Here is a 12,167-nt window from a genome sequence, read left to right on the forward strand (position 1 = left end):
GTAAAACAATCAGGAATTGGTAAGAAGCCAAGGGAAGGACTCATCACACATCCCGCCTCCCCCCCCCCCCCCCCCCACCATCACCTCATACACCGTGTGCACTTAGAAATCTACCAACTGCTACCTTAAACGCACTCAAAGGCCCCCCCCCCACCAGCAGTAGAAAATTCCGGAAGTTCCCGGTGAAGTGGAGAAGTGAGTCAACAGGTGGGGTAAGCCCATCGTTTCAGCTGTACCTGCCTGTTGAACATATCGGCAAATTAATTGATAGGATGTGGGTATCACCAGCGTTTATCGCCTGTCCCCAGTTGCCCCCTTGAGAAGGTGGTGGAGAGCTGCCTTGTCTTACCGCTGCAGTCCACTTGTTGTGGGTGGCTGTTAGTGCGGGAGTCCTAAACGAGACCGAAGGGACAGCGATACATTTCCAAGACATCGTGGCTGAGAGGGGAATTTGCGGTTTATCACTGTCTTTGTCCTTCTCAAAGATGTGTAGAGTCAGCAGGTTTGGAAGGAGACTTAGTAAATCTCAGCGGTGCATCGTGAAGATGGTATACACTGCTGCGACTGAATTGATGGATTTGATTAATCTGTTGCTTTGTCCTGGATGGGGTCAAGCTTCTTGAGTGTTGTTGGAGCATCACCTATCCAGGGCACCTGGGGAATATTCCATCACACTCATTGCAGGCTTTGGGGCCTCAGGAAGTGAGTTACCTCACTGTACGATTCCTAGCCTCTGACTTATTTTTTTTTGTTTCAAAAATATAATTTATTCATAAAAACATTGCATTCATAATGTATTCATAAATACATTGTCCCTGTTCTGTTCTGTGCAGCGGCACATGAAGAAAATAAGCAAACATTAGAGTTAGACTCTATCAAACACAAACCCAAGTCTTGCCCCACCATGCCTTGGTGGCAGCTGCCCCAGGCTTTAGCGTGACCCCCAGTACATTGTCCTGGACCTTGGAATGAGCCAGTCTGCAACACTCGGTCAGGGTCAACTCCTTGCTCTGGACAGGTCAAGAGGGCGTTGCTGAGTTGGAGGTTGGATCTGGGATGAGGTGGGGGGAGGGAGATGAGGAAACTGGTGAAATCGATGTTGGAGGGTCCCGAGCCGGAAGATGAGGCGTTCTTCCTCCAGGCGTCGGATGGCTAGGATTTGGCGGAGGAGGACGCCCAGGACTTGCATGTCTTTAGCGGAGTGGGAGAGGGAGTTGAAGTGGTCGGCCACAGGGTGGTAGGGTTGTTTAGTGTGAGTGTGTGTGACCCAGAGATGGTCCCTGAAACATTCCGCCAGTTTACATCCTGTCACGCCAGTGTATACACACGAGAAAAAAACAATGTTGTCAAGGACAAGACTGTGATACAGGCTACTAGATTAGATGGGATTGAGATGCAAAAGGAGGAGGTGTTAGCAATTCTGCAAAGTGTGAAAATAGATAAATCCCCTGTGCTGGATGGGATTTATCCTAGGATTCTCTTGGAAGCCAGGAAGGAGATTGCAGAGCCTTTAGCTTTGATCTTCATGTCGTCATTGTCTACAGGAATAGTGCCAGAAGACTGGAGGGTAGGAAATGTCCCCTTGTTCAAGAAGGGGAGTAGACACAATCCTGGTAATTATAGACCAGTGAGCCTTACTTCGGTTGTTGGTAAAGTGTTGGAAAAGGATATAAGAGATAGGATTTGTAACCATCTAGAGAGGTATAAGTTGATGAGGGATCAGTGAGGTGTTTGATAAGGTTCCCCATGGTAGGCTATTGCATGGGATTGAGGGTGATTTAGCGGTTTGGATCAGAAGTTGGCTAGCTGAAACAAGACACAGGGTGGTGGTTGATGGGAAATGTTCATCCTGGAGTTTAGTTACTAGTGGTGAACCACAAGGATCTGTTTTGGGGCCACTGCTGTTCGTCATTTTTATAAATGACCTAGATGAGGGTATAGAATGATGGGTTAGTAAATTTGCAGATGAGTTGTGGATAGTGCTGAAGGATGTTGTAGGTTACAGAGAGACATAGATAAGCTGCAGAGCTGGGCTGAGGGGTGGCAAATGGAGTTTAATGTGGACAAGTGTGAGGTGATTTACTTTGGTTGGAGTAACCGGAATGCAAAGTACTGGGCTAATGGTAAGATTCTTGGTAGTGTAGATGAGCAGAGAGATCTCGGTGTCCAGGTACATAGATCCCTTAAAGTTGCCACCCAGGTTGGATGGGGGGTTGGGGGTGGGGGTTGTTAAGAAGGCACACGGTGTTTTAGCTTTTATTGGTAGAGGGATTGAGTTTCAGAGCCACAAGGTCATGCTGCAGCTGTACAAAACTCTGGTGCGGCTGCACTTGGAGTATTGTGTACAGTTCTGGTCACCACATTATAGGAAGGCTGTGGGAGCTTAGGAAAAGGTTCAGAGGAGATTTACCAGGATGTTGCCTGGTCTTATGAGGAAAGGCTGAGGGAGTTTGGGCTATTTTTGTTAGAGAGAAGAAGGTTGAGAGGTGACTTAATTCATACGTAGAAGATAATCAGAGGGTTAGATAGGGTGGACAGGGAGAGCTTTCTTCCTCAGATGGTGATGTCTAGCAGGAGGGGACATAGCTTTAAATGGAGGGGTGATAGATATAGGACAGATGTCAGAGGTAGCTTCTTTACTCAGAGAGATGTAGGGGTGTGGAACGCACTGCCCGCAACAGTAGTAGACTCGTCAACTTTAAGGGCATTTAAATGGTCATTGGATAGAAATATGGATGATGATAGAATAGTGTAGGATAGATGATCTTCAGATTGGTTCCACAGGTCAGTGCAATATTGAGGGCCGAAGGGCCTGTACTGCACTGTAATGTTCTATGTTCCATGTTCTAGGAGACCACATCGAGAGCAACGCACATAGTAGATGAGAAAATTGGAGGTGCAGGAAAATCTCTGCCGGATGTGGAAGGCTCCTTTGGGGCCTTGGATGGAGATGAAGGGGGGAGGTGTGGATGCAGGTTTTACACCTCTTACAGTGGAAGGGGAAGGTGCCAGGATGGGTTGGTCGGGGGGGGGGGGGGGGGGCTTGGAGGGAATGGCCTCTGTGGAGTGCAGAGAGGCGTGGGGAGGGAAATACATCTGAGGTGGTGGGGTCTGACTGTAGGTGATGGAAATAGTAGAGGATAATGCACTGTATGCAGAGATTAATGGGGTGGAAGGTGAATACCAGGGTGGGGTTCTATCCTTGTCATGGTTGGAGGAGTGGGTTCAAGGGTGGAGGTGTAGGAAGTGGAGGAGATGCGTTGGGGGGCATTGTTGATCACGCGTGGGAGGGGAAATTGTGGTCCTGGAAATAGGAGGCCATCTGGGATGCCCAGGAGTGGAACAGCTCCTCCTGGGAGCAGATACAGCAGAGGCAGAGGAATTGGGACTAAGGGATCGTGCTTTTTGGGGGCGGGGGGTTGGGGGGGGGGAAGAGGGGTTGGGAGGAGGTGTAGTCCAGTAGTCCAGGTAGCTGTGGGAGTCGGTGGGTTTGAAATAGATGTCCGTGTTGAGTCAGTGGGCGGAAATGGAGACAGAGAGGTCCAGGAAGGGGAGGGAGGTGTCTGAGATGGTCCAGGTGAACTTGAGGGTGGAAAGCGTTGGTGCAGTTAATGAACTGTTCAAACTCCTCGCGGGAGCACAAGGTGGCGCCGATACAGTCATCAAAGTAGCAGAGGAAAAGTAGCAGGGGAATGGTATAGCTGCAGGAGATGGCCTGTTCCACGTACCCAATGAAGAGGCAGGCATAGCTGGGGCCCACGCGGGTGCCCATGGCTGCCCCTTTGGTCTCGGGGAAGGACTGGAAGGAGAAGTTGTTGACGGTGAGGACCAGTTCAGCCAGGGGGATGAGGGTGTCGATGGAAGGGTACTGGCTGGGTCAGGGGGAGAGGAAGAAATGGAGATCTTGAAGGCCTTTGCATTGTGGGAAAAGGACCCACTGGTGAAGGTGAGACATCGCGGGCTGGGGAAACGAAAGTCATGGAGGAGGTGAAGGGTGTGGGTGATGTCCCGAATGGATGGGGTGGAGGGTTCCTAGCCCAAGGGGGGAATAGGACTGTGTCAAGCTGTGAGGAAATAGGTTCGGTGAGGCAGGCGGACACAACAGGTTGGCCGGGGCAGTGCTGGGTAAGAGGTAGAACTGGCAGTGCGGGGTTCCCGGACTATGAGGTTCGAGGCTGTGGCTGATCTTTTTGAGGACTCAGCTCCACTTACCCCGCCCACTAAACCTCATCCTTAATCCCTTTACTGTTCAAAAATTTACTTTTGCCTTAAAAACATCCAACGAGGCAATCTCTGCGTGAATTCTCAAGTGCTCAGCTCAGTCCTAAATCTGCTCGCCCTTATTTTGAGACTGTGCCTCCTCGTTTGAGTCTCACCCCCCAGTGAAAACAATCTCCCTGCTTCTTCCTTATCTATTCCCTTCATCATTTTATATCCTTCTGTAAGATTCCTCCCTCATTGTTCTAAATTCCAGTGAGCACAGTCTCAGATGACTCAATCCCTCCTCAAAAGGCAACCCCCCCCCCCCCCCCCCCCCCACACAACTCCAGAATTAACCTGGTGAACCTCCTCTGCACCCTCTCCGTCCTGTCTCAAGTAAGGAGACCAAAACTGGTCACTGTCAATTATTGGGAAAACCCGTCCGGGTTCAATAACATCCTTGAGGGAAGGAAACCTGTTATTCTTCTCTGGACCAGCAATGGGGTTGACTCTTAACTTGCCCACGGGACCATTAGGGACAGGCAATGAATGCTGCCCTAGCCACATTGAGTGAATGAAAACAAAAACTCTGCCTCACACACTAAGAACCGCTTTAATGCCCACACTAGGAGGAGTTTGCAAGGAAACGAAATCAGAGATAAATTGCTCCTTTGGAGAGCCAGTGCAAATGTGATGGGCCAAATGGCCCCCTTCTGCGCTGTAACCATTCTGTGTTTACTTTTGTCGAGTGGTTAGGGGTACTTCGAAGGAGGGAGTGTCGGATCTAGTAACACTGGCTGCACTGCACTGGCTGTGAAGCACACTGCAAAACCGCCTCCATGGGCAGCCAGAGGAACACAGTTCTCAAAAGACAGGGTCGAGAGTGCGGCGCTGGAAACGCACAGCAGGTCAGGCAGCATCCGAGGAGCAGGAGAGTCGGCGTTTCGGGCAAAAGCCCTTCATCAGAATTCCTGTGTCCGCTTTCGTGATCTTTCGCTATAAATTCTATGCCTTACGGATCCTGCCCCACTAGCTACCTGACGAAGGAGCAGCGCTCTAAAAGCTAGTGCTTCCAAACAAACCTGCTGGGTCATAACCTGGTGTTGGACGAGTTTTGTCCTTAAAAAACATTCAACGAGGGTTCTGAGTCTTCGGAAGGCTTTGACACAGGGAGAGCTGTGGGCCACACTTAAGGCTGAGACAGATAGATCCTAGACCAGTCGGGGAATAAAGGGTGATGGGGAAAGGAGACATGAGGAAAGTCTGATTGTGTTGATTGGTTGAGCAGCGCCCGAGAACTGGACAGTCTATTCCTGTTCCTACATCAAATGCTTCTTATTGACTGTAAAATTGAAAAGCTAGGTAATGCTGAGGTGTTCCTGAGGGATAACATGACAGCAGTGGTTTAGGGCCATGGCTAGTCGCCATACCAGGGCGTCACGGAATGGTTTTAACACACAGGGAGGCCCTTCGGCCCATTGTGCCTGCCCCGGCTCTGTGGACGAGCACCCAGTGTCACTCCCCTACCTTCTCGCAATAACCCCTTGCACGTTTGGACTTTGCTGACAGACCCCTGGTCTGTTGGGCCTTCCTCCATCACATTCTCTCGGGTAGGCCGCTCCCGATCCCAACCGCTGGGAGCGGGAGAAAGTTTCCCCTCGTGTACCAGTTGCCTCTCTCGCCGAAAAGTCTTTAATCTGCGGCTGTCCAGGTTAGAGTGGTGCTGGAAAAGCCACAGTGGGTCAGGAGGAGCAGGAAAAATCGACGTTTCGGGCAGGGGCTCTTCATCAGGGACAAAATATTTTAATCTGAGCGCCATCTTGCTCTCGATCCTTCTGGAGAACGGAAGGTTTATTGACCACGCGGTTCCAAATGCCTCTGTCAAAACTCCTCAGCCGACCCCAACGAAAGATATGTTCAAGGGTAAGAGATAACTGCATCAATAACACCAATTATCGATGTCTATCGACCATCACGGAGGCTGGACAATTGCAGGCTGTTTTGGGAAATGGGTGAAAAACAGAGTAGCAATCATGAGGGGCTTCAATTAACTGGGCAGGTTGAGGGGTGACCTTATAGGAGTTTATAAAATCATGAGGGGCTTGGGTAGGGGAAATAGTCAAGGTCTTTCCCCTGGGGTGGGGGAGTCCAGAACTAGAGGGTTTAAGTTGAGAGGGAAAAGGGGCAACTTTTTCACACATAAGGTGGTGCGTGTATGGAATGAGCTGCCAGAGGAAGTGGTGGAGGCTGGAACAATCACTGCATTTAAAAGGCATCTGGATGGGTATATGAATAGGAAGGGTTTGGAGGGATACAGGCCATGTGCTGGCAATTGGGTTGGGATATCTAGTCAGTATGGGTGAGTTGGATCGAAGGGTCTGTTTCCGTGCTGTTCATCTCTATGACTGAAAAGTAGGGAAAGGGGATAAAGGAATGAAGTTCTACAAAAGTGTACAACGCTTTCTGAACCCAATGTGTAAATAGCTCAATATGGGAACATTCTCTGGATGGAGGTTTGCTCGCTGAGCTGGAAGGTTCATTTCCAGACGTTTCGTGACCCTACTAGGTAACATCTACCACCCCCTGAGAAAAAGAACAGGAAGTGACCTCACCACAGGGAATGACATCACCACGGGAAATGACATCGCCAACCCAAAGAAACCCAAACATATCAATGGAAAGCAGGAATCATCAGCAGTGCTTCGCCTGAGGCCCACTGAAGATATTACCTAGTGTGGTGACGAAACGTCTGAAAACGAACCTTTCAGCTCAGCGAGCAAAACTACATCAAGAACCTCGACATGAGCTACAAATCTTCTCAAAGCACGCTGGGAATATTCTCTGTTGGCTGTCAGAATGAAGAGTGGACCAGGGCGATTAAACGAAGTAAAGGTAGAGAGAGATCTTTCGACAATAGTGACTATTTCACTTGAAGATGGTGAGAGAGACGGAAGCATGTGTATTTTTAAAAAAAATTGGAGATTCGTAAATTGGAGAAAAGCCGAGCCGAGATGATAATTTGTCCAACACAATCAGTGGCCAGCAATGGGAAGCATTTAAAATACTGTTGACCCGAACTTAGGAAAGGTACAAAGTGAAAGAGCAAAATAAGTATGTGCGAGACTCCATGGAATAACGGCTTACGGGAGCAACTGAGGAGTTAGGAAGGAGTAGATTAAAACAGGCTGACTGGCAGAATGAGAGACAGTCCAGACAGTTTCAGCGGGAAATCGAAAAGAAAACAATTAAAGAGAACTATGAAATGAAATCGTCAAGGAACATAAACCAAAAGAGTTTTAAAGGCCTCATCATAAAACTGAAAGGCTGGGATGAGAATAAGACCAATTAGGAGACAGACATGGTAATATAGCAAGCAATGATAAGAGTTACGACAGAAATATTAAATTCTCTGTGCCATTTCAGCATTACCCTTTCTTAAATGGGAACGTAGGTTTGGATGTGAATTCTGAGAGATTTGCACAGGCTGTGTGAATGGGATTGAACATGGCAATCGTCATGCAATGTGAGTATGTGCGAAGTGATTTATTTTTAAAAAAAGGACAGAAAGGCGGATGAATAGCTCAAAAAGTGAGAGGTTGGGAGGTTTTGATGCCCGGAGGGACTTGTGCATCCTTGTTCATGACTCACTAAAAGCTAGCACATTGGCACAGAGAGCAATTAGAGAGGAAAACAGCATTTTGGTCACCGTCACTAGGGATCTGAGCACAGCAGTAAAGAGGCCTTGCTGCGGCAATTATACTGAACCAACAGGATATTATGTGCAGTTTTAGGCTCGTTACTGAAGGAAGGAGGTTCTTACCATAAAGGGAGTTCATCGGTCTGGTCCCCAGAGGTGGCAGAATTGTCATTGCTTCGTTTGGAAGAACGAAAGGCGATCTGACCAAAATGTATTGAGACACCCACAGGGCAGGACAGGGTGGCATGTTGCCCCTGGCCGAAGATCCTAGAACCAGGGGCACCCAATCTCAGACCAACGGGGCGACCAGCTTGGGACTTGGGGGTGGAGGGGCAGATGGGGAGAACCTTCACTCAGAGGGATACGAGCCTTTGGAATTCCCAACTCCAGACAGCTGCGGAGACTCGATCAGTTTCCAGATCCTGGTGATACTGGGGGACATGAGGAACGAGTAAGGTGTCAGAACATCAAAAGTAATTTCAGGTACATAATTCTCTGAAGTTTGCTTCACATCTTGACAGGGCGGTTGAGAAAGCACTTAGCAACCTTCCCTGTGTCGCTCAGACCTTTTGAGGATGGGAGTTGGGACGCCATGTTGAGGCCCCTTCTGGAGTACTGTGCCCACTTCGGGTCACCCTGTTACAGGAAGGATAATATTAAACTGGAGAGGGCTCAGGAGAGATTTCCCAGGATGTTGTTGGGAATGGAGTGCTTGAGTTAAAAGGAGAGGCTGGATAGGCTGGGACCTTTTTCACTGGAAGGTTGAGAGGTGACCTTATGGAGGTTTATAAAATCATAAGGGGCAAGGGTAGAATGGCAAGGGTCTTTTCCCAAGGCTGGGGGCATCTCAAGACTAGAGGGCAATGTTTTAAGGTGAGAAGATAAGGATTTTAAAAAAAAACACCAAGGGCAATTTACGTGACACAGAGGGTGGCTTGTGTGGAGAGTGAACCTCCAGAGGAAGGCGACTGTCTGTGTGGAGTTTGCACAGGTCTCCTCGTTCCTGCGTGGGTTCCCTCCCACAGCCCAAAGAGGTGAAGGTTAGGGTGGATTGGCCATGGGAAATTGCCCATAATGCTCAGGGATGTGTAGGTTAGGCGCATTAGTGAGCGGTAGATGTAGAGTGACGGGGAATGGGTGTGGGTGGAATACTCCTCAGAGGGTTGGTGTGGACTGGTTGGACCGAAGGGTCTGTTTCCGTGCTGTAGGGCTCTTCAATGTCGAGGTGGATAAACAGCTCCGATCAGTTTGTACAGTCAGTTAGGCTTATCCCTGCTCCTGTTACCTACATTACAATGATTCTGTTTTTTTAAGCCGGGGCAATAATACAATTAGACCTGGGATTGATTTGAAATGTGCTCATTGAAATTATAAGCATATCAACGATTATAAACAGGAAAGTGGTGCACCAAGTAAACTAATCAGGCTCAAAGCTTCTAAAGCCCGAGACCAGATGGATTGTGTCCTCGTGCTTTGAAAAGAATCCAGAAAGCAGACAGTGTAGGCACTCCTACAGATAGTCTGTCTGAAGAAAGAGACACAGTGCCAGAAGGCTGGCACTGAGCTGAAATAATTCCAGGTTTAAGAAGGGAGATAGGACGCGCTGAAGGAGCGAGACACTGCTCAACCGAATGTCGATGAGTGACCAAATATTAGAATCCCCCCCACTGTGGAGGGAGAGACCCGAAAACTGTCTGAAAATGAGATTACAAAAGTAGACAGTCTGCAGGGATTTCCGAAGGGGAAGGCTGGCTTAGAGGTGATTGAATTTTTTTTTGATGAGGTAACAGAGAGAGAGAGAGAGAGAGAGAGAGAGGAGATATTGGTAATACTGCTAATCCAGACTTGCTGAGACACAGCTGAGTCTTAAAGTGGTCTGCATTAACAAACCACGACAATGTCTGGGGACCAAAGTAATGGAAGCCGATGCAGGAAGCGAGAAAAGCAGGAGCAGGCCATTCGGCCCTTCGAGCCTGCTCCACCATTCAATCGGATCGTGGCTGGTCGTGTAATATCAGCATCCCATTCCCGTTTTCTCTCCGTACACCCCCAGATCCCTGGAGCCGCAGGAATCCCTCTTGAATATATCTGACAAACTCACCCCAACAGCTTCATGTGGGAGAGAATTCTGCAGGTTCACGGCTCCCTGAGTGAAGGAATTCTTCCTCATCTCGGTCCTGAATGGCCTTCCCCCCCCCCCCCTTATTCTTGGACAGCGACCCCTAATTCTGGAGCTTCCCCCAACATTGGGAACATTCTTCCCTCACCCAGCCTGTCAGGATTTTCTTTGAGATGCCCCCATCTTTGGCAAATGAAGTTCAACGAATCTGAGGGAGTGCATGTTGATGGGAAGGGATCAGAAAGTCGCTTATTCGAAGGTGCGAGAACAGACTGGACTGAGGAGGAAAGGCACTGTGGAGTACACCAGTCACGAAAGGTTGCACTGCAACTTAGCAAGGCCATGAGAAACTAAACTCGAGGATCCCAACAGTGTGGGAGCAGACCCTTCAACCCAACAAATTCCACACCGACCCTCCGAAGAGTAACCCACCCAGACCCATTGCCCTACCCTGTTACTCTACATTTACCCCTGGCTAATGCATCTAACCTACACATCCCTGGGCACTGTGGGACAACCTAGCACGGCCAATCCACCCTTACCGACACATCCCTGAGCACTATGTGACAATTCAGCATGGCCAATCCACCCTAACCTGCACATCCCTGGGCACTGTGGGACAATTTAGCATGCCCAATCCACCCTAACCTGCACATCCCTGGTCACTATGGGACAATTTAGCATGGCCAATCCACCCTAACCTGCACATCCCTGGTCACTATGGGACAATTTAGCACGGCCAATCCACCCTAACCTGCACATCCCTGGGCACTATGGGACAATTTAGCATGGCCAATCCACCCTAACCTGCACATCCCTGGTCACTATGGGACAATTTAGCACGGCCAATCCACCCTAACCTGCACATCCCTGGTCACTATGGGACAATTTAGCACGGCCAATCCACCTTAACCTGCACATCCCTGGGCACTATGGGACAATTTAGCACGGCCAATCCACCCTAACCTGCACATCCCTGGGCACTATGGGACAATTTAGCACGGCCAATCCACCCTAACCTGCACATCCCTGGGCACTATGGGACAATTTAGCATGGCCAATCCACCCTAACCTGCACATCCCTGGTCACTATGGGACAATTTAGCACGGCCAATCCACCCTAACCTGCACATCCCTGGGCACTATGGGGCAATTTAGCACGGCCAATCCACCCTAACCTGCACATCCCTGGTCACTATGGGACAATTTATCACGGCCAATTCACCCTAACCTGCACATCCCTGGGCACTATGGGACAATTTAGCACGGCCAATCCACCCTAACCTGCACATCCCTGGTCACTATGGGACAATTTAGCACGGCCAATCCACCCTAACCTGCACATCCCTGGTCACTATGGGACAATTTAGCACGGCCAATCCACCCTAACCTGTACATCCCTGGTCACTATGGGACAATTTAGCACGGCCAATCCACCTTAACCTGCACATCCCTGGTCACTATGGAACAATTTAGCACGGCCAATCCACCCTAACTACACATCCCTGGTGTGTAGGTTAGGGTGGATTGGCCATGCTGAATTGTCCCATAGTGTCCAGGGATGTGCTACGCCTGCAGTTCAGATTGACAGCACTTGAGAGCGTATGAGTGCTAACTCCTGCTTCTTTTTCTCCTTTGACAAATGGATGAAAAGTTATTCAAACACACACAACGCCATCTTTCAGCTCTCCTCCTACAAAGCCAGAAACACTTTATCGAGTAAGAGGCTCACTGTGGCTAGACCATATCTTCTGGGCATTAAGAAGCAGACTGGTTCTCTAACTCCCTATCCCCTCAATCTCTGCACTTGCCTCAAGGACTCAGTCCCCAAGCTGTCACCAGCTCAATCGGGAGCAGCTCAAAGACCTGGCCGATTGGCCACACTGCTGACATGTAGGGAACACAGAAGGCAACTGGCTAACAACAGTACAGATAACACACAGATCTTCTGTGGGATGTGTGTGTGCGTGTGTGTGTGTGAGAGAGAGAGAGAGAGAGTTTGAGAGTGCAGACTCTGCCTTTGTTTGACGTACCTTCCAGTGTGCAGGAACAATATTAAAAGGAGACATGACTGCAGATGGGGGGAGAGGTAAATACAATGACTGCAGATGCTGGAAAGCAAATACTGGATTAGTGGTGCTGGAAGAGCAC

General features: G+C 49.2%; 1 protein-coding gene across 1 annotated transcript in view; it reads right to left on the minus strand.

Moving 5' to 3' along the window:
- lamc1 (laminin, gamma 1) overlaps window positions 1-12,167 on the minus strand; it is a 481,608-nt gene that overhangs the window by 30,735 nt on the left and 438,706 nt on the right. The gene's annotated exons all lie outside the window — the stretch shown is intronic.

The sequence above is a fragment of the Chiloscyllium punctatum genome, chromosome 7, assembly GCF_047496795.1.
Source record: "Chiloscyllium punctatum isolate Juve2018m chromosome 7, sChiPun1.3, whole genome shotgun sequence".
NCBI lineage: Eukaryota > Metazoa > Chordata > Chondrichthyes > Orectolobiformes > Hemiscylliidae > Chiloscyllium > Chiloscyllium punctatum.